Here is a 21973-nt window from a genome sequence, read left to right as displayed (position 1 = left end):
CATAGTATTATCACTGCCAACACCATAGTATTATCACTGCCAACACCATAGTATTATCACTGCCAACACCATAGTATTATCACTGCCAACACCATCGTATTATCACTGCAAACACCATAGTATTATCACTGCCATATTGAGTTGTTTGGAACTTTTAAAGAAAGCCTTTGAGTGTTTGTGTCCTCCAGAAAGCCTTATCTCTATACCTTCTCCCCTCTCTCCCTTCTCTCTATACCCTCTCTCCCTTCTCTCTATACCCTCTCTCCCTTCTCTCTATACCCTCTCTCCCTTCTCTCTATACCCTCTCTATACCTTCTCTCTATACCTTCTCTCTATACCTTCTCTCTATACCCTCTCTATACCTTCTCTCTATACCCTCTCTCCCTTCTAGGTCACTCGTTTTGCCCATTCTAACATTAAATCGAACAGTAACTGAATGCCTCGATGCCTGTCTGCCTGCTTTATATAGCATGCCACTGCATTGTGACTCACTGTCTGTAGGGGCGTACCTAATAGACTGTGTCATTCATGCTACACACACATCACAACTGCTGCTACCAGACTCATATTATACTGCTCAGTTTATAAACTTCCCCCCTTCCCCAATACAAGTGTAAGTATTGGACTATAAATTGTGCCTTCCTGTATATTCTATTCTACTGAGACATTTACTTTATGTTCGTATTGTTTTATTATTTCTTATTGTTGTTTCATTGTTGAGAAGGAACTTTTTTAAGTGTGCTTTTCGAATTATACCTTAAGAATCCCGTACATACGACTAATAAAACTTGAAACTTGGCAATTGAAGTGAATGTTTGACATGCTGACGTTTTCTTGGCTGCGTTCATCAGGACACATCGTAACAAAATGTTACAACGGAAAATAAAAACAAGTGGTTCTTATTGGACAAGTCCAGGTATTCCCTCGCTGTTTCAGACTGTTTTATTCCATTTGGTTTCTAATAAAAAATACCCTGCTGTCAGTTCCTCCTCCTGAAAGCCAGAGGTCAGTGATGAGCAGGGAAAGATTCCGAACTAAGCAGATGTTTACTAACCTAACATTGCAGGCGTAAAATAAACGCGGGAACCTCTGGAGGATGACACTAATGCTGAGAAAATCACACCCATTTTCTGCTGCCAAATAATCATGTGAACTAGCTAATTATGAAGCATATACGATTCACAACCAAATGAGAAGCTTGTGGAAGCTTAACAAGACATACTGAATCAAAGAGCTATCAATGAACTAGCCATGTCCTTTAGTGTTTTCTAAAGACGGTGAATCTGAGTTTATAGGCTAGATGACGGTGCAGATGCTGAGTCATTCCTCCAGAGACACATGGCCCTCTACCCACATCCCCTAACCTCTCTGTCAGGGTTTCCCTTAGGCACAGATCTAGGATCAGCTTCCTCTCCCCAAATCCTAACCTTAACCATTTAATGTGGGAAATGCAAAGCTGGTCCAAGATCAGTGTCTAGTGGCAACTTCACCCTAGATTAGTGGTCCCCCACACGTTTTGGTTCTTGACCTAGCACTACATAGCTAATTCAAATAACCAACTCATCAAGCTTGTGTTTAAGTGAAACAGTTTGGGATTCCCTGCCCTATATCGTCAGGATTCCCTGCCCTATATCGTCAGGGTTCAGTGTTAGGACTGAGCTTAATCTGCAGGCCGTCCCATGTTCATCTCCTGAGCCGATGCGATGCGGGGGAGGATAACAGGAAGCAGCTCCATGCCTCTGGTATGGAAAGTGTCATGTGCTCTTTGATTGCCCGCTCTCAGATCACCCCTCTTCTTTTTCTGTTCTCTGTCCTTCTGTCTGTCTCTCTTCTCCCTCCCTCTTTTTTTCTGTAAGTGTGTGTCTGTCTGTGTATGTCTTTTGTTCACACACCAACACACCCTCTTTCTCTTTAAGTCTGAGTCAGTGCAGTTCTGTAATCCCCTGTCTTTCCACTACACTCACTCCAGGACCATGATGGTTGAGCAGACAGTGCTGCCGGGTCATATGATGAATGGTGAGCAAACAGTGCTGCCGGGTCATATGATGATGGATGGTGAGCAGACAGTGCTGCCAGGTCATATGATGATGGATGGTGAGCAGACAGTGCTGCCGGGTCATATGATGATGGATGGTGAGCAGACAGTGCTGCCGGGTCATATGATGATGGATGGTGAGCAGACAGTGCTGCCGTGAGCTCATATGATGATGAATGGTGAGGCCGACAGTGGCTGCCGAGTAATATGATGATGGATGGTGGCAAGACAGCTGCTGCCAGGTCATAACTGATGATGTGCATGGTGAGCAGACAGTGCTGCAGGTCATATGATGATGGGAATGTGGACAGACGTGCTTGCCTGGGTCATATGATGATGAGATGGTGAGCAGACGTGCGCCAGGTCATATTGGATGTGATGGCATGGTGAGCAGACATGTGCTGGCCGGGGTCATATGATGATGAATGGTGAGCCGACAGTGCTGCCTGGGTCATATGATGATGGATGGTGAGCAGACAGTTCTGCCTGGGTCATATGATGATGGATGGTGAGCAGACAGTGCTGCCTGGGTCATATGATGATGGATGGTGAGCAGACAGTTCTGCCAGGTCATATGATGATGAATGGTGAGCAGACTGTGCTGCCAGGTCATATGATGATGAATGGTGAGCAGACTGTGCTGCCGGGTCATATGATGATGGATGGTGAGCAGACAGTTCTGCCGGGTCATATGATGATGGATGGTGAGCAGACAGTGCTGCCGGGTCATATGATGATGGATTGTGAGCAGACTGTGCTGCCGGGTTACATGATGATGGATTGTGAGCAGACTGTGCTGCCTGGGTCATGTGATGAATAGTGAGCAGACAGGGCTGCCTGGGTCATATGATGAATAGTGAGCAGACAGGGCTGCCTGGGTCATATGTGGGAGAGGCCCACCGTATGGAGGAGGCACAGTTAGTGTAACCCAGGCCAGGATAGGGCCTCAGGTGATATACGAAGGAAAGAGGGAAATACCAGACACTTATTTTTTTTGTATAATCTTTTGCTGGTCTCAGTATTTATTATTGTTGATTTGTGATACCTGAATTTTTTTTCTTCTATCAATCAGTATAAAGTAGGCCTAATAAAAACCATTGGCTCTGGATCGCTCTGGATAAGAGCGTCTGCTAAATGACTTAAATGTAAATGTAAATTGGCTCTGAAAGTGGGAAAGGGGGATACCTAGTCAGTTGTACAACTGAATGCCTTCAACTGAAATGTGTCTATCGCATTTAACCCAAACTTTCTGAATCAGAGAGGTGTCGGGATGCCATAATCGACATCCATGTCTTCAGGGAACAGTGGGCGAACTGGCTTGTTCAGGGGAAGCCTCTTGTATTTCAGTCAACAAGTCCTTTATTTGTGCTTCTTGGTACGTCAATGGCCCTGATCAAGACACGTGACACAAGTACACTACCATTCAAAAGTTTGGGGTCACTTAGAAATGTCCTTGTTTTTGAAAGAAAAGCAATTTTTTGGGTCCATTTTGGATCACTACTGGCTGTAAGTGAACGAGTGATGTGCGTTTGGAGCAATACTGGCTGTATCCAAGGCTCAGCCAATCGTTTACATAACAACAAAATGCAGCGCAGCATGCGACTGACGAAAGAAGAGACAACCAACTTACTAGTTACAGCACGATAATGAAGAGGTAACGTTAGGTGAGATGCCTGACCACGGAGACGGGGGTGAGAAGGTGATGAAGCGAACTTCATGAGCTGTAACCGAAAAACAACTGACATTTGGGAAGTTTGAGGTGAGGGAAAAAGTATTAGCATTGTTAAGTATCTTGCTAGCTGGATCGAATTCTCCGTTAGCTAGCCAGAGAAATGTTGCGCAACATTAGCCAACTCATCTAATCAAATAATTGAGTTTATGGTGTGAAAATTAGTTTGCTAATAAAGTCAGACAGCTAACATTAGCTAGTTAACGTTACAACATCAGATGAGCTAACGTTAGTAACCTAATTCACTATAGTATTAACTGGTATACGACTCCTTGCCGTTCCTCAAGTTATAACGTGTTAGTTGCTTGCTGGACCCTGGCAATCTGTGTGAAATGTTAACTAGCTGACGAACTAGCTACTATCTGTTAACTAATGTTTTAGTTCTATTATACAAAGGCTGTCATGGTGCAAGCGTGCTATTGTAAAGGCTGTCATGGTAACAAGCGTTCTATTATAAAGGCTGTCATGTTAGCAAGCGTTCTATTATAAAGGCCTTCATGGTAACACGCGTTCTATTATAAAAGGCTGTCATGGTGCAAGCGTGCTATTGTAAAGGCTGTCATGAACAAGCGTTTCTATTATAAAGGCTGTCATGGTAGCAAGCGTTCTATTATAAAGGCTGTCATGGTAACACGCGTTCTATTATTAAAGGCTGTCATGGTGCAAGCGTTCTATTATAAAGGCTGTCATTGGTAACACGCGTTCTATTTTATAAAGGCTGTCATGGTAGCAAGCGTTCTATTATAAAGGCTGTCATGGTGCAAGCGTTCTATTATAAAGGCTGTTCATGGTAGCAAGTTCTATTATAAAGGCTGTCATGGTAACACGCGTTCTATTATAAAGGCTGTCATGGTAGCAAGCGTTCTATTATTATAAAGGCTGTCATGTACATTTACATTTAAGTCATTTAGCAGACGCTCTTATCCAGAGCGACTTACAAAATTGGTGCATTCACCTTATGACATCCAGTGGAACGGCCACTTTATACAATAGTGCAATCTAAATCTTTAAGGGGGGCGGGTGAGGAAGGATTACTTTATCCTATCCTAGTATTCCTTAAAGAGGTGGGGTTCAGGTGTCTCCGGAAGGTTGGTGATTGACTCCGCTTGCCTGGCGTCGTGAGGGAGTTTGTTCCACCATCTGGGGGCCAGAGCAGCGAACAGTTTTGACTGGGCTGAGCGGGAACTGTACTTCCTCAAGGTAGGAGGCGAGCAGGCCAGAGGTGGATGAACGCAGTGCCCTTGTTTGGGTGTAGGCCTGATCAGAGCCTGGAGGTACTGAGGTGCCGTTCCCCTCACAGCTCCGTAGGCAAGCACCATGGTCTTGTAGCGGATGCGAGCTTCAACTGGAAGCCAGTGGAGAGAGCGAGGAGCGGGGTGACGTGAGAGAAACTTGGAGGTTGAACACCAGACGGGCTGCGGCGTTCTGGATGAGTTGTAGGGGTTAATGGCACAGGCAGGGAGCCCAGCCAACAGCGAGTTGCAGTAATCCAGACGGGAGATGACAAGTGCCTGGATTAGGACCTGCGCCGCTTCCTTGTGTGAGGCAGGGTCGTACTCTGCGGATGTTGTAGAGCATGAACCTACAGAGAACGGGCCACCGCCTTGATGTTAGTTGAGAACGACAGGTGTTGTCCAGGATCACGCCAAGGTTCTTAGCGCTTCTGGAGAGGGACACAATGGAGTTGTCAACCGTGATGGCGAGATCATGGAACGGGCAGTCCTTCCCCGGAGGAAGAGCACGCTCCGTCTTGCCGAGGTCATGCTGAGGTGGTGATCCGTCATCCACACTGATATGTCTGCCAGAACTGCAGAGATGCGATTCGCCACCTTGTCATCAGAAGGGGGAAAGGAGAAGATTATGTTGTGTCGTCTGCATAGCAATGATAGGAAGACCATGTGAGGTTATGACAGAGCCAAGTGCTTGGTGTATAGCGAGAATAGGAGAGGGCCTAGAACAGAGCCCTGGGGGACACCAGTGGTGAGAGCACGTGGTGAGGAGACAGCTTCTCGCCACGCCACCTGGTAGGAGCGACTGTCAGTAGTAGGACGCAATCCAAGCGTGGGCCGCGCCGGAGATGCCCAACTCGGAGAGGTGGAGAGGAGTCTGATGTTCACAGTATCGAAGGCAGCCGATAGGTCTAGAAGGATGAGAGCAGAGGAGAGAGAGTTAGCTTTAGCAGTGCGAGCGCCTCCGTGATACAGAGAAGAGCAGTCTCAGTTGAATGACTAGTCTTGAAACCTGACTGATTTGGATCAAGAAGGTCATTCTGAGAGAGATAGCGGAGAGAGCTGGCCAAGGACGGCACGTTCAAGAGTTTTGGAGAGAAAAGAAAGAAGATACTGGTCTGTAGTTTTGACATCGGAGGATCGAGTGTAGTTTTTTCAGAAGGGGTGCAACTCTCGCTCTCTTTAGACGGAAGGGACGTAGCCAGCGGTCAGGGATGAGTTGGATGAGCGAGGTGAGGTAAGGGAGAAGGTCTCCGGAAATGGTCTGGAGAAGAGAGAGGGGATAGGGTCAAGCGGGCAGGTTGTTGCGCGCCGGCCGTCACAAGACGCGAGATTTCATCTGGAGAGAAGAGAGAAAAGAGGTCAGAGCACAGGAGGGCAGTGTGAGCAGAACCAGCGGTGTCGTTTGACTTAGCAAACAGGATCGGATGTCGTCGACCTTCTTTTCAAAATGGTTGACGAAGTCATCTGCAGAGAGGAGGAGGGAGGGGGAGGAGGATTCAGGAGGGGGAGAAGGTGGCAAAGAGCTTCCTGGGGTTAGAGGCAGATGCTTGGAATTTAGAGTGGTAGAAAGTGGCTTTAGCAGCAGAGACAGAAGAGGAAAATGTAGAGAGGAGGGAGTGAAAGGATGCCAGGTCGCAGGGAGGCGAGTTTTCCTCCATTTCCGCTCGGCTGCCCGGAGCCCTGTTCTGTGAGCTCGCAATGAGTCGTCGAGCCACGGAGCGAGAGGGAGGACCGAGCCGGCCTGGAGGATAGGGGACATAGAGAGTCAAAGGATGCAGAAAGGAGGAGAGGAGGGTTGAGGAGGCAGAATCAGGAGATAGGTTTGAGAAGGTTTGAGCAGAGGAAGAGATGATAGGATGGAAGAGGGAGAGGTAGCGGGGAGAGAGAGCGAAGGTTGGGACGCGCGGATACCATCCGAGTAGGGGCAGTGTGGGAAGTGTTGGATGAGAGCGAGAGGGAAAAGGATACAAGGTAGTGGTCGGAGACTTGGAGGGGAGTTGCAATGAGGTTAGTGGAAGAACAGCATCAGTAAAGATGAGGTCGAGCGTATTGCCTGCCTTGTGAGTAGGGGGGAAGGTGAGAGGGTGAGGTCAAAAAGAGAGAGGAGTGGAAAGAAGGAGGCAGAGGGAATGAGTCAAAGGTAGACGTGGGAGGTTAAAGTCGCCCAGAACTGTGAGAGGTGAGCCGTCCTCAGGAAAGGAGCTAATCAAGGCATCGAGCTCATTGATGAACTCTCCGAGGGAACCTGAGAGGCGATAAATGATAAGGATGTTAAGCTGAAAGGGCTGGTAACTGTGACAGCATGGAATCAAAGGAGGCGATAGACAGATGGGTAAGGGGAGAAAGAGAGAATGACCACTTGGAGAGATGAGGATCCCGGTGCCACCACCCCGCTGACCAGAAGCTCTCGGGGTGTGCGAGAACACGTGGGCGACGAAGAAGAGCAGTAGGAGTAGCAGTGTTATCGTGTGATCCATGTTTCCGTCAGTGCCAGGAAGTCGAGGGACTGAGGGAGGCATAGGCTGAGATGAACTCTGCCTTGTTGGCCGCAGATCGCAGTTCCAGAGGCTACCGGAGACCTGGAACTCCACGTGGGTCGTGCGCGCTGGGACCACCAGATTAGGGTGGCCGATGCCACGCGGTGTGGAGCGTTTGTATGGTCTGTGCAGAGAGGAGAGAACAGGGATAGACAGACACATAGTTGACAGGCTACAGAAGGACTACGCTAATTCAAAGGAGATTGGAGTGGCAAGTGGACTACGCGTCTCGAATGTTCAGAAAGTTAAGCTTACGTAGCAAGAATCTTATTGACTAAAATGATTAAGATGATACAGTACTGCTGAAGTAGGCAGCTGGCAGTGGCTGCGTTGTTGACTTTGTAGGCTAGCTGGCAGTTGTTGACTTTGTAGGCTAGCTGGCAGTGGCGCGTTGTTGACACTACACTAATCAAGTCGTTCCGTTGAGTGTAATAGTATCTACAGTGCTGCTATTCGGGGGCTAGCTGGCTAGCTAGCAGTGTTGATTACGTTACGTTGCGTTAAAAGAACGACAATAGCTGGCTAGCTAACCTAGAAAATCGCTCTAGACTACACAATTATCTTTGATACAAAGACGGCTATGTAGCTAGCTATGTAGCTAGCTACGATCAAACAAATCAAACCGTTGTACTGTAATGAAATGAAATGAAAATGTGATACTACCTGTGGAGCGAAGCGGAATGCGACCGGGTTGTTGAGTGGAAGTTCTATTCGGTAGACGTTGGCTAGCGTTGGCTAGCTAGCAGTGTCTCCTACGGTAAGGACGACAGATAGCTGGCTAACTAACCTCGGTAAATTAAGATAATCACTCTAAAACTACACACTCTAAACTACACAATTATCTTGGATACGAAGACAGCAAAGACAACTATGTAGCTAGCTAACACTACACTAATCAAGTCGTTCAGTTGGGTGTAATAGTTGCTACAGTGCTGCTATTCGGTAGACGGTGGACGTTTGCTAGCTGGCTAGCTGCTGGGCAGATAGCAGATAGCAGTGTAGACTGCGTTAGGACGACGAAATACGATAATTACGCAATTATCTTTGATACAAAGACGGCTATGTAGCTAGCTAAGAAGAAATTGCTAAGATTAGACAAATCAAACCGTTGTACTATAATGAAATGTAATGAAAAGTTATACTACCTGCGGACCAAAGTGCGAAGTGCGACCGCTCGCTCCAACCCGGAAGTACAATAATTGTGTGAGTTTTTTAAATTGTTGTGACGATTTGAGAAAACTTGTGAGTTGTTCCAGGAATTGTGGTCTATGGTAGCAAGCGTTCTATTGTAAAGGCGGTCATGGTAACATGCGTTCTATTATAAAGGCTGTCATGGTAGCAAGCGTTCTATTATAAAGGCTGTCATGGTGCAAGCGTGCTATTGTAAGGCTGTCATGGTAACACGCGGTTCTATTATAAAGGCTGTCATGGTAGCAAGCGTTCTATTGTAAAGGCTGTCATGGTAACACGCGTTCTATTATAAAGGCTGTCATGCGTAGCAAGCGTTCTATTGTAAAGGCTGTCATGGTAGCAAGCGTTCTATTGTAAAGGCGGTCATGGTAACATGCGTTCTATTGTAAAGGCGGTCATGGTAACAAGCGTTCTATTGTAAAGGCTGTCATGGCTAACTGCAATATTAGTGCTGTTTTCTTAAGACTTGAGTCTCATTTGCAGGGAAGTCTAGGCAACAAATAACATTGGATTGCTTTATTTATTTTTTTAGATGTGAGTTAGGTTCACATTAGCCACTTTTTATTTGACACAAAACAAGTGTCACCTTTTTGAGCCCTCACCAGTTTGCATCCCTGTTGTACGCCTATGTTAATGTTGAAAATGACTATTGTAGCTGGAAACGGCAGATTTTTTTAAAAATGGAATATTTACAATGTCTACACTGTATTTCTGATCAATTTGATGTTATTTTAATGGACAAAAAATGGACCCCAAACTTTTGAATGGTAGTGTACGTGAGACGTCAGTAAACAGAGAGCGAAGTCATACGTAAGAGATGTTGATTACACTAAACAAAAATATAAACGCAACGTTGTAAAGTGTTGGCCCTATGTTTCATGAGCTGAAATAAAATATCCCAATAATGTTCCATATGCACAAAAAGCTTGTTTCTCTCTCTCCAACCAGCCTCACAACCACATGTAACCACGCCAGCCCAGGACCTCCACATCGGGCTTCTTCACCTGCTGGATCGTCTGACACCAGCCACCCGAACAGCTGATGAAACTGTTGGTTTACACAACCAAAGAATTTCTTCACAAATTGTCAGAAACCATCTCAGGGAAGCTCATCTGTGTGCTCGTCGTTCTCACCACGGTCTTGACCTGACTACAGTTTGGCATCGTAACCAACTTCAGTGGGCAAATACTCCCCTTCGATGGCCTCTGGCAAGCTGGAGAAGTGTGCTCTTCACAGAGGAATCCCGGTTTCAACTGTACCGGGCAGATGCCAGACATTGTGTATGGCGTTGTGTGGGCGAGCAGTTTGCTGATGTCAACGTGAACAGAGTGTCCCATGGTGGCGGTGGGGTTATTGTATGGGCAGGCATAAGCTACGGACAACAAACACAATTGCATTTTATCGATGGCAATTTGAATGCACAGAGATACCGGGACAAGATGTTGAGGCCCATTGTCGTGCCATTCATCCACCGACCATCACCTCATGTTTCAGCATGATAATGCACGGCCCCATGTCCCAAGGATCTGTGTACAATTCCTGGAAGCTGAAAATGTCCCAGTTCTTCCATGGCCTGCATATTCACCAGACATGTCACCCATTGAGTATGTTTGTGATGCTCTGGATTGATGTGTGCAACAGCGTGTTACAGTTCCCGGTAATATCCAGCAACTTCGCACAGCCACTGAAGAGGAGTGGGACAACATTCCATGGGCCACAATCAACAGCCTGATCAGCTCTATGCGAAGGAGAAGTGTCGCGCTGCATGAGGCAAATGGTGGTCACACCAGATACGGACTGTTTGTTTTTATTTTTAAGGTATCTGTGACCAACAGATGCATATCTGTATTCCCAGTTATGTGAAATCCATAGATTAGGCCCTAATGAATTCCTTATATGAACTGTAACTCAGTAAAATCGTTGAAATTGTTGTATGTTGCGTTTTTACATTTTTTTGTTCAGTGTATATAGCCTACAGTCAGCACTCAGCAAGGATAATGTAGAAATAGTATAAAAGGAAAACCACCTCTTAAGAAATAAAACTCAAATAAAATAAAAAGCAGATCTAGGATCAGGTCTCACAGCACCAGGTAATCTTATTCATTGTGATCTAAAAGCCAAAACTGATCCTAGTCTTACAGGCTGACTACACTGCTAGCGTCACATGCGCGAGCGAGCATTGCAAAATTAATTTAGAAATCTATATTATTCAATTATTGCACAATTTAGAAATCTATATTATTCAATTATTGCACCTACACTACTCGCGCACGCCAACGAGCGTCTGCATTGCCAAGGGCTAAAATAGAAGTCAGTTCTATTTGTGACGCAGATCGCGCTGCAAGTCCTGCCTCTCAGATCTCTTGATTGGTTTATAGAAGCAGGTACCCACGTGCCATCTCCTCACTGGTTATACCCACGTGGGTGACTGAAAGACGAATGAGGTTGGTGGCGGTAATACACCTAATTTATGAAAGTTGCCAATCGCAATATAAAGTCAAGAGAAGAAAAAGCCTGGAAGGAGGAGAGATGACTAGAAATGATTCGGTTGACCGTTTTATGTGTGGATTAATTGGCGGAGTAGATGACCTTGTGCATTTCAGGTAAAATAACAACTCAATGTTTATATCCCAGGACAAATTAGCTAGCAACAGCAAGCTAGCTAAATAGGACAAATTAGCTAGCAAGTGCAAGCTAGCTAGCTAAATTGCCATAAATGTTTAATGCTTTTCGACCTGTCCCCAAATTTAATATAATTGGTTCAGAGTTTGTTTTGATATTTACGTGTCATGGTCACGTTTGGTGTGGGGGGACAAAATACATGTATGCACGATAGCGCACGCGCGCAGCCGGTTTGGGTTCCGTGTTAAAACGCTGTACGAATACGGGCCCCTCTGTGTTTTTGTGTTGTTTTGTTTGTTGTTGTTGTATTTATTAAGGATCCCCATTAGCTGCTGCCATAGCTACTCTTCCTGGTGTCCAAACAAGATTTAAGGCAGTTGCATCACAAAATAATTATAATAAAACTGTACATCATACAAGACATTATTACACAACTACTCTACCACTACATATCTACCATACAACATGTATTATACCACGATATCGTTATGCATGGATGTGTAGGTTCAGAGTTTGAGGTTGTCATGCCTAAATTTGCTAATCTTGTCAATGAAAAAAGTAAAGTATTTGGCATTATCAGTGTATTTTTTTGATGAATGAGCCATCTGATTCAATGAAGTTCGCCTTTGATTCATAGTACAGATTCTTCTTATTTTTGTTTTGTTTAGTCACATGATTTCACAATCTACAGTACGTTTGCCAATCATCTGGGCAGCCAAACTTATTTGCCATTTCCTTTTGCCTCATCCCTCTCAAGCATACAACAGTTTTTAGTCATTTTCCTAATGGGTGCGTGCTTATTAGTAACTGGAATAAGCAATTTCATAAATGCGTCAAGTGCACCGCCTGATTTACTTCTCATTACACACCACAGAACAGCAAATATTATTTACATCTTAAACATAGGAATCAACTCTTGTATGATCTCTCATTGCCATGGCGACGACTAATTCAGTTGTATGTTCATTATGGTTGGCTAATGGTCTGCTGCTGCTACTAGGCCAAAATGAATCATGGGTAATGTAGGATGAAATCAGTTAGATTAAACACCTTGTAGTCCCAGCTTCCACTAGGCTAGTCAGACAGGGAAAATGCCTGCCTGTACTGCCTTGTAGTTCCAGCTTCCACTAGGCTAGTCAGACGGGGAAAATGCCTGCCTGTACTGCCTTTGTAGTCCCAGCTTCCACTAGGCTAGTCAGACAGGGAAAATGCCTGCCTGTACTGCCTTGCAGTTCCAGCTTCCCTAGACTAGTCAGACAGGGAAAATGCCGCCTGTACTGCCTTGAGTTCCAGTTTCCACTAGACTAGTCAGACAGGGAAAATGCCTGCCTGTACTGCCTTATAGTTCCAGCTTCCACTAGGCTAGTCAGACGGCGAAATGCCTGCCTGTACTGCCTTGTAGTCCCAGCTTCCACTAGGCTAGTCAGATGGGGAAAATGCCTGCCTGTACTGCCTTGTAGTCCCAGCTTCCACTAGGCTAGTCAGACGGGGAAAATGCCTGCCTGTACTGCCTTGTACCAGCCCACTAGCCAGCTAGTCAGATGGGGAAAATGTCTGCCTGTACTGCCTTGTAGTCCAGCTTCCACTAGCAGTCCAGGGAAAATGCTGCCTGTACTGCCTTGTAGTTCCAGCTTCCACTAGGCTAGTCAGACGGGGAAAATGCCTGCCTGTGCTGCCTTGTAGTCAAATCAAATTTTATTTGTCACATACACGGTTAGCAGATTTTAATGCGAGTGTAGCGAAATGCTTGTGCTTCTAGTTCCGACAAGCAGTAAAACCAACGAGTAATCTAACCTAACAATTCCACAACTACTACCATATACACACAAGTGTAAAGGATAAAGAATTATGTATTGATAATATGAATGAGTGATGTACAGCGACATAGGCAGATGCAGTAGATGGTATCGAGTACAGTATATACATATGAGATGAGTAATGTAGGGTATTCAAACATAAAAGTGCATAGTTTAAAGTGGCTAGTGGTACAATTACATAAAGATGGCAAGATGCAGTATAATATGAGTACAGTATATACAGTGGGGAGAAACAGTATTTGATACACTGCGATTATGCAGGTTTTCCTACTTACAAAGCATGTAAGGGTTTGTATTTTTATCATAGGTACACTTCAACTGTGAGAGACGGAATCTAAAACAAAATCCAGAAATCACATTGTATGATTTTAAGTAATTCATTTGCATTTTATTGCATGACATACAGTGGGGAGAACAAGTATTTGATACACTGCCGATTTTGCAGGTTTTCCTACTTACAAAGCATGTAGAGGTCTGTAATTTGTATCATAGGTACACTTCAACTGTGAGAGACGGAATCTAAAACAAAAATCCAGAAAATCACATTGTATGATTTTTAAGTAATTAATTGCATTTTATTGCATGACATAAGTATTGATCACCTACCAACCAGTAAGAATTCCGCGCTCTCACAGACCTGTTAGTTTTTCTTTAAGAAGCCCTCCGCTCTCCACTCATTACCTGTATTAACTGACCTGTTTGAACTCGTTACCTGTATAAAAACACACTGTCCACAACAATCAAACAGATTCCAACCTCTCCACAATGCCAAGACCAGAGAGCTGTGTAAGGACATCAGGAGTAAAAATTGTAGACCTGCACAAGGCTGGATGGGCTACAGGCAAATAGGCAAGCAGCTTGGTGAGAAGGAACAACTGTCGGCGCAATTATTAGAAAATGGAAGAAGTTCAGATGACGGTCATCACCCTCGGCCGGGGCTCATGCAAGATTTCACCTCGGGGCATCAATGATCATGAGGAAGGTGAGGATCAGCCCAGAACTACACGGCAGGACCTGGTCAATGACCTGAAGAGAGCTGGACCACAGTCTCAAGAAAACCATTAGTAACACACTACGCCGTCATGGATTAAAATCCTGCAGCGCACGCAAGGTCCCCTGCTTAAGCCTAGTGCATGTCCAGGCCTGTCTGAAGTTTGCCAATGACACATCTGGAGATCCAGAGGAGGAATGGAGAAGGTTCATGTGGTCTGATGAGACAAAAAAAGCACTTTTTGGTCTAACTCCACTCGCCGTGTTTGGAGAGGAAGAAGTAGATACAACCACACCACACACACATCCCCAACCGTGAAGCATGGAGGTGGAAACTATCATTCTTTGTGGATGCTTTTCTGCAAAGGGACAGGACGACTGCAACCGTATTGAGGGAGGATGATGGGCATGTATCGCGAGATCTTTGGCCACACTCCTTCCCTCAGTAAGAGCATTGAGATGGGTCGTGGCTGGGTCTCCACATGACACACGACACGAGAGCACAAGCCATGGCAACTAAGGAGTGGCTCCGTAAGAAGCATCTCAAGGTCCTGGAGTGGCCTAGCCAGTCTCCAGACCTTGAACCCAATAGAAATATCTTTGGAGGAGCTGAAAGCCGTATTGTCCCAGCGACAGCCCCGAAACCTGAAGGATCTGGAGAAGATCTGTGAGGGAGGAGTGGCCAAAATCCCTGCTGCAGTGTGTGCAAACCTAGTCAAGAACTACAGGAACGTATGATCTCTGTAATTGCAAACAAAGGTTTCTGTACCAAATATTAAGTGTCTGCTTTTCTGATGTATCAATACTTATGTCATGCAATAAAATGCAAATTATTACTTAAAAATCATACAATGTGATTTCTGGATTTTTGTTTTAGATTCGTCTCTCATAGTTGAAGTGTACCTATGATAATAATTACAGACCTCTACATGCTTTGTAAGTAGGAAAACCTGCAAAATCGGCAGTGTATCAATACTTGTTCTCCCCACTGTAAGTATTTGATACATCAGAAAGCAGAACTTAATATTTGGTACAGAAACCTTTGTTTCAATTACAGAGATCATACGTTTCCTGTAGTTCTTGACCAGTTTTGCACACACTGCAGCAGGGATTTTGGCCCACTCCTCCATACAGAACTTTCTCCAGATCCTTCAGGTTTCGGGGCTGTCGCTGGCAATACGGACTTTCAGCTCCCTCCAAAGATTTTCTATTGGGTTCAGGTGGAGACTGGTATAGGCCACTCCAGACCTGAGATGCTTCTTACGGAGCCACTACTTAGTTGCCCTGGCTGTGTGTTTGAGTCGTTGTCATGCTGGAAGACCCAGCCACGACCCATCTTCAATGCTCTTACTGAGGGAAGGAGGTTGTTGGCCAAGATCTCGCAATACATGGCCCCATCCATCCTCCCTCAATAGTGCAGTCGTCCTGTCCCCATTGCAGAAAGGCATCCCCAAAGAATGATGTTTCCACTCCATGCCTTCCGGTTGGGATGGTGTTCTTGGGGTTGTACCTCATGCCTTCTTCTCCTCCAAACACGACGCAGTGGAGTTTAGACCAAAAAGCTCTATTTTGGTCTCATCAGACCACATGACCTTCTCCCATTCTCCTCTGGATCATCCAGAGGTCCATTGGCAAACGTTCAGACGGGCTGGACATGCGCTGGCTTGAGCAGGGGACTTTGCGTGCGCTGAAGATTTTATCCATGATGGCGTATGTGTGTTACTAATGGTTTTCTTTGAGACTGTGGTCCCAGCTCTCAGGTCATTGACCAGTCCTGCCGTGTAGTTCTGGCTAATCCCTCACATTCTCAATGATCAATGAATGCCCACGAGTGAGATCTTGCATGAGCCCCAGACCGAGGGTGGAGTTGACTCGCTCATGTTGAAGCTTCTTCGCATCTTTGCTATAAGTGGCGCAACTTGTTGCCTTCTTACAAGTGCTTGCCTATTGTCCTGTAGCCCACCCTAGCTTGTCGCAGGTCTAAACAATTTTATCCCCTGAGTCCCTTACACAGCTCTCGGTCTTGGCCCATGGGAGGTTAGGAGTCATGTTTGATTGAGTGTTGTGTGGACAGGTGTCTTTTATAACAGGTCACAGGAGTTCAAAACGGTGCAGTTAATCAGGTAATGAGTGTGAGAGCAGGAGGGCTTCTTAAAAAAAACTAACAGGTCGGTGAGAGCCCGGAATTCTTACTGGTTGGTAGCGTGTCTCAAATACTCTATGTCAATGCAATAAAATGCTAATAATACTTAAAAATCATACAATAGTGGATTTTCTGGATTTTTGTTTTTAGATCCGTCTCTCACAGTTGAAGTGTACCTATGATACAATTACAGCCCTCTACATGCTTTGTAGTAGGAAAACCTGCAAAATCGGCAGTGTATCGAAATACTTGTTTCCCCCACTGTCATATACATTATATTAAGTGCGCATTGGTTTAAAGTGGCTAGTGATCATTTTTGATCATCCATTTATTAAAGTTGAGCTGGAGTTGAGTCAGTATGTTGGCATAGCAGCCCTTCGATGTTAGTGGTGGCTGTTTAAGTCTGATGGCCTTGAGATAGAAGCTGTTTTTCAGTCTCTCGTCCCAGCTTTGATGCACCGTACTGACCTCTGCCTTCCTGTATGGAAGCGGGTGAACAGGCAGTGGTCGGTGGTTTGTCCTTGATGATCTTTATGGCCTTCCTGTGACCATCGGGTGTTCGAGGTGTCCTGGAGGGCAGGTAGTTTTGCCCCAGTGATGCGTTGTGCAGACACTCACTACCCTCTGAGAGCCTTACGGTTGTGGGCGGAGCAACTTTGCTGAACGTACCCGCCGTAGCGTGATACGGCCCCGACAGGATGCCTCGATATGTGCTCTGTAGAAGTTTGTGAGTGCTTTTGGTGACAAGCCCGAATTTCTTCAGCCTCCTGAGGGTTGAAGAGGCGCTGGCTGCCTTTTTCACAATGCTGTCTGTGTGGGGCCAATTTCAGTTTGTCCGTGTAGTGTAGCGCCGAGGAACTTAAAACTTACTACCCTCTCCACTACTGTCCGTTAGATGTGGATAGGGGGGTGCTCCCTCTGCGTTTCTGAAGTCCACAATCATCCTTTGTTTTTGTTGACTTGAGTGTGAGGTTATTTTCCTGACACCACACTCCGAGGGCCTCAGCCTGCCTCCCTTTAGGAGCCGTCTCGTCGTTGTTGGTAACAAGCCTACCACTGGTAGTGTCGTCCGCAAACTTGATGATTGGTTGGAGCGTGCATGGGCACGCAGTCATGGGTGAACAGGGATTACAGGAGAGGCCTCAGAACGCAACCGCTGTGGGCCAGGTTTGAGGATAGCGGGTGGAATGTTGTTTACCTACCCTCACCACCTGGGGGCGGCCCGTCAGGAAGTCCAGTACCAGTTGCACAGGGCGTGGTGTCGAGACCCAGGTCTCGAGCTTGATGACGAGTTTGGAGGTACTATGGTGTTAAATGCTGAGCTGTAGTCGATGAACAGCATTCTCACATAGGTATTCCTCTGTCCAGATGGGTTAGGGCACTGTGGTTGCGATTGCGTCGCTTGTGGACGCTATTGGGGCGGTAAGCAAATTGGAGTGGGTCTAGGGTGTCAGGTGAGGGTGGAGGTCATATATGGTCCTTGACTAGTCTCTCAAAGCACTTCATGATGACGGAAGTGAGTGCTACAGGGCGGTAGTCGTTTAGCTCAGTTACCTTAGCTTTCTTGGGAACAGGAACAATGGTGGCCCAGCTAGTCCCATCTTCCACTAGGCTAGTCAGACAGGGAAAATGCCTGCCTGTGCTGCTTTGTAGCCCCATTTTCCACTAGACTTTAAAAATAAGTCTCAATAGCCTCACTTTGTTAGATCAACCAATATTTCAGGGGTCGGTGCTCAAGCACCACTCACATGGATTTGGTTTAGTGTTGGTGGTAGCATGGTGACTATTGAGTTTATTTGAATTGGAGCCGGTATTATTGTTTGGATTCAAGCGTGTAGAAAGATCTCATGGTGATTTTGCGAAACTGGTGGTTTATAGTCGCTGTGAATCCCCTCTCATAGTTGGTATACAAGACATCCACCTCTTCTCTTATTCACATCTTCCAGTAAAAAGCACTTATTTAGGATGCCTGTGTCTGTTTAGTTTTATATGTCTTGAAAAATATATTTTGTGGCATAAACCCATAGAACACATTTAGAGACATTCTTCACATGCAAAGTATTCGGCTAAAAACAATTTCACTGCAATTAAATCCCTTCACGTGTTTCTCACGCAAGCAGAGAGTCATAAGCAGGTTTCATTTGGATGAAGTGAGAAGCATACTTTGTGTTTGCTGGAGTAGTATACAGGTTGTCATAACGACAAGAACTTCCTCATGCTGTGTAGTTCCCTCTTTAGATGTCAGAGGAAATGAATGTAAATGATCATGTTTACTGTACTAAAGTAGTCACAATGTGTTTTAGCACCTCCACCCCTTTCGTTTTCTGTAATGACACCAGAAACCAAACCGAATTATTAATAATCTCTCAGGCCGTGCTCCAAATGGCACCCTATTCCCTGTATAGTGCGCTATTGACCAGGGCCCATAGTACCCTGGTCAAAAGTAGTGCACTAAATCAGGAATAAAGTTCCATTTGGGACGTTGCGGTACAGTAAATAACTTAGAGTATGACAAGTTGTGTTTCAGTACGGTTCCAATGGCTCACTGGGTTAGAGCACGGTGCTGATAACATTAGGCTGGTGAGTTATACTGTAGAGCACGGTGCTGGTAACATTAGGCTGGTGGGTTATACTGTAGAGCACGGTGCTGGTAACATTAGGCTGGTGAGATTATATTAGCTGCTAGAGTAGCACGATTTGCTTGGTAAATTAGGCTGGTGGTGTATACTGTTAAGAAAAGCACGGTGCATGACATTAGGTGTGGTTATACATGTAGTAGCACGAGCACATGGTGTGGCTTATACTGTAGAGCACGTGTGCTTGGGTGAAATTAGGTCACTAGCTGGGTGTTACTGTAGAGCACGGGTGCTGTGTAACATTGGGCTCTGTGAGTTATACTGTAGGCAGCGTGCTGGTAACATTGGCTGGTGGGATTATACTGTAGAGCACGGTGCTGGTAAATTAGGGCTGGTGAGTTATACTGTAGGCAGCATGCTGGTAACATTGGAGTTTCTGGTGAGTTATACTGTAAGATAGCAGGTGCTGGTAACTTACTGGTGGGGTTTACTGTAGAGGCACGGTGCTGGTACATTAGGCTGGTGGGTTATACTGTAGAGCACGGTGCTGGTAACATTGGGCTGTGTGGGTTATACTGTAGAGGCACGGTGCTGGTACATTAGGCTGGTGGTTTATTTACTGTAGAGCACGGTGCTGGTACATTAGGCTGGTGGGTTATACTGTAGAGCACGGTGCTGGTAACATTAGGTTGGTGAGTTATACTGTAGAGCACGGTGCTGGTAATCATTGGGCTGGTGGGTTATACTGTAGAGCACGGTGCTGGTACATTGGGCTGGTGGGTTATACTGTAGAGCACGGTGCTGGTAACATTAGGCTGGTGGGTTATACTGTAGAGGCACGGTGCTGTAACATTAGGCTGGTGGTTATACTGTAGAGCGGTGCTGGTAAATTCTTGGGGCTGTGTGAGTTATACTGTAGAGCACGGTGCTGGTAACATTAGGCTGGGGGTTATACTGTAGAGCACGGTGCTTCGGTAACTTAGGGCTGGCGGGTTATACTGTAGAGCACGTGCTGGTAACATTAGGCTGGTGGTTATACTGTGAGGAGACACGGTGCTGTAACATTAGGCTGGTGGGTTATACTGTAGAGCACGGTGCTGGTAACATTGGGCTGGTGGGTTACATACTGTAGAGCACGGTGCTGGTAACATTAGGCTGGTGGGTTTACTGGTGAGACACGTGCTGGTAACATTGAGGCGGTGGGGTTATACTGTAGAGCAGGGTGCTGGTAACTTAGGCTGGTGGGTTATACTGTAGAGCACGGTGCTGGTAACATTGGCTGGTGGTTATACTGTAGAGCACGGTGCTGGTAAATTAGGCTGGTGGAGTTATACGGTGTAGGACGTACGGTGCTGGTAACATTAGGCTGGTGTTTACGTAGAGCAGCGTGCTGGTAAATTGGGTGGGTCGATTTCCCCCCCCCCCCCACCCCCATAGGCTTACATGTAATGTAATGAAATTACGCTGTCAATTTTAACAGTTTATTTTCGATTTTGATAAAACCCGCTACATGTTTTTTATGAACAGTGTCAGCATCGCAGTTTGGTGTTGACTGACAGGGTTTTTCTGTCAATCAATTGTAGTATGCGCAAAACGGAAGACTATGTGTTTGGATGAGGTTTGAGAAAGTAGGGGTGGAGACGTGCTGGTGTGGACTATATTAGGTGTGCATCTGCCACATGCAGGCATAATGCTGCTAAGCATTTAAGTGATCCTCCCGCGTTTGTGGACAATGAGAATAGATTCTTTCATCCGAGTTAAGTTCAAATGCAATATTAATAACGTTTAGTTAGTCCAGTGTAGCAGCTCTTTAGTGCAGCTCAATTGTGCTAGTGAGAGCGCTCCTGAAAATGTACTGCTAAGAAGAAGAAATTAAATTGCATATGCTTGATGGCTCCAGTAACTGCTACTCTGTTGGCTCCAGTAACTGCTACTCTGTTGCTCCAGTAACTTCTACTCTGTTGGCTCCAGTACACTTCTACTCTGTTGGCACCAAGTAACTTCTACTCTGTTAGCTGTAGTAACATGCTACTCTGTTGGCTCTAGTAACTTCTACTCTGTTGGCTCTAGTAACGTGCTAGTATTCTTGTGTCGTGTTGGCTCAGTACTTTCTAGCCTGTTGGGCTGCTAGTAACTGCTACTCTTGGCCTGTGTGCTCCAGTAACTTCTACTCGTGATTGGCTCTAGTAACTGCTATCTGAGTGGTGGTCTGTAGTGCTGAGTCCGTTGGCTCCACTAACTTCTACTCTGTTGGCTCTAGTAACTTCTACTCTGTTGGCTCTAGCAACTGCTTCTCTGTTGGTTCTAGTAACTTCTACTCTGTTGGTTCTAGCAACTGCTTCTCTGTTGGTTCTAGTAACTGCTACTGGTTTTTCAACAGAACCATGCATGTGCCCCAAATGGCACCCTATTCTTTGTATAGTGCACTACTTTTTGACCAGAACCATATGGGCCCTGGTCAAAAGTATTTCACGACACAGGGTATAGGGTGCCATTTGGTGCACAGGCCCCTGATCCTCCATTGTCCCAGATGGAGGAGGCCTCCAGGACGTCTAATGAAACGAGTGAGACCATGGATGGGCGAGACGACAGTGAGTCATTGCTGGGATATCTCTGGCAGCTGTTTTTGGACACACCCTCTGGAGACTTGGGAATACAGAGCAGAACACCGCTGGCTTGGTCTGCCTGTGGTTACAGACAGTGACAGAGAGACAATCATTGGCAGAGTAGATGAGGCATTCAAGTTATCCATTCACCACATTCCCATGCTGGTTTTCCCTTGTGGTGTTTCAATGGTCAATCACCAGAGAGTGGTCAGCTTACTTTATCTGTCTCTGAATGCTTAAGCTGGGGTTTGTTTGTGTTATAGATAATTGAATGGTTTAAGGGTCCGTCATTTGCTTTATTAGACTGAGCTTGAGTGACGATGGGCTTGTGTTTTTTCTTTAAAGCTCTGTTTTTGCTGGAGGGTTTTCATGCAATAGGCTTAGGCCTACATTTTAGTGCAGTGCAGATTCTAAGGTTCTTGATTATTCATTGTCATTCAAATGAAAGGTTAATTTCGTTTTGATATTCCAAAATGTTGCAACCTTAAGTTGAAT

General features: G+C 45.7%; 1 protein-coding gene across 5 annotated transcripts in view; it reads left to right on the top strand.

Annotated features, from left to right (window-relative positions):
- psd3l (pleckstrin and Sec7 domain containing 3, like) overlaps positions 1-21973 on the top strand; it is a 144810-nt gene that overhangs the window by 41971 nt on the left and 80866 nt on the right. The gene's annotated exons all lie outside the window — the stretch shown is intronic.

The sequence above is a fragment of the Salvelinus sp. IW2-2015 genome, linkage group LG4q.1:29, assembly GCF_002910315.2.
Source record: "Salvelinus sp. IW2-2015 linkage group LG4q.1:29, ASM291031v2, whole genome shotgun sequence".
NCBI lineage: Eukaryota > Metazoa > Chordata > Actinopteri > Salmoniformes > Salmonidae > Salvelinus > Salvelinus sp. IW2-2015.
The sequence above is the reverse complement of the archived record's forward strand: the minus strand, read 5'-3'. Positions and strand labels throughout refer to the sequence as shown.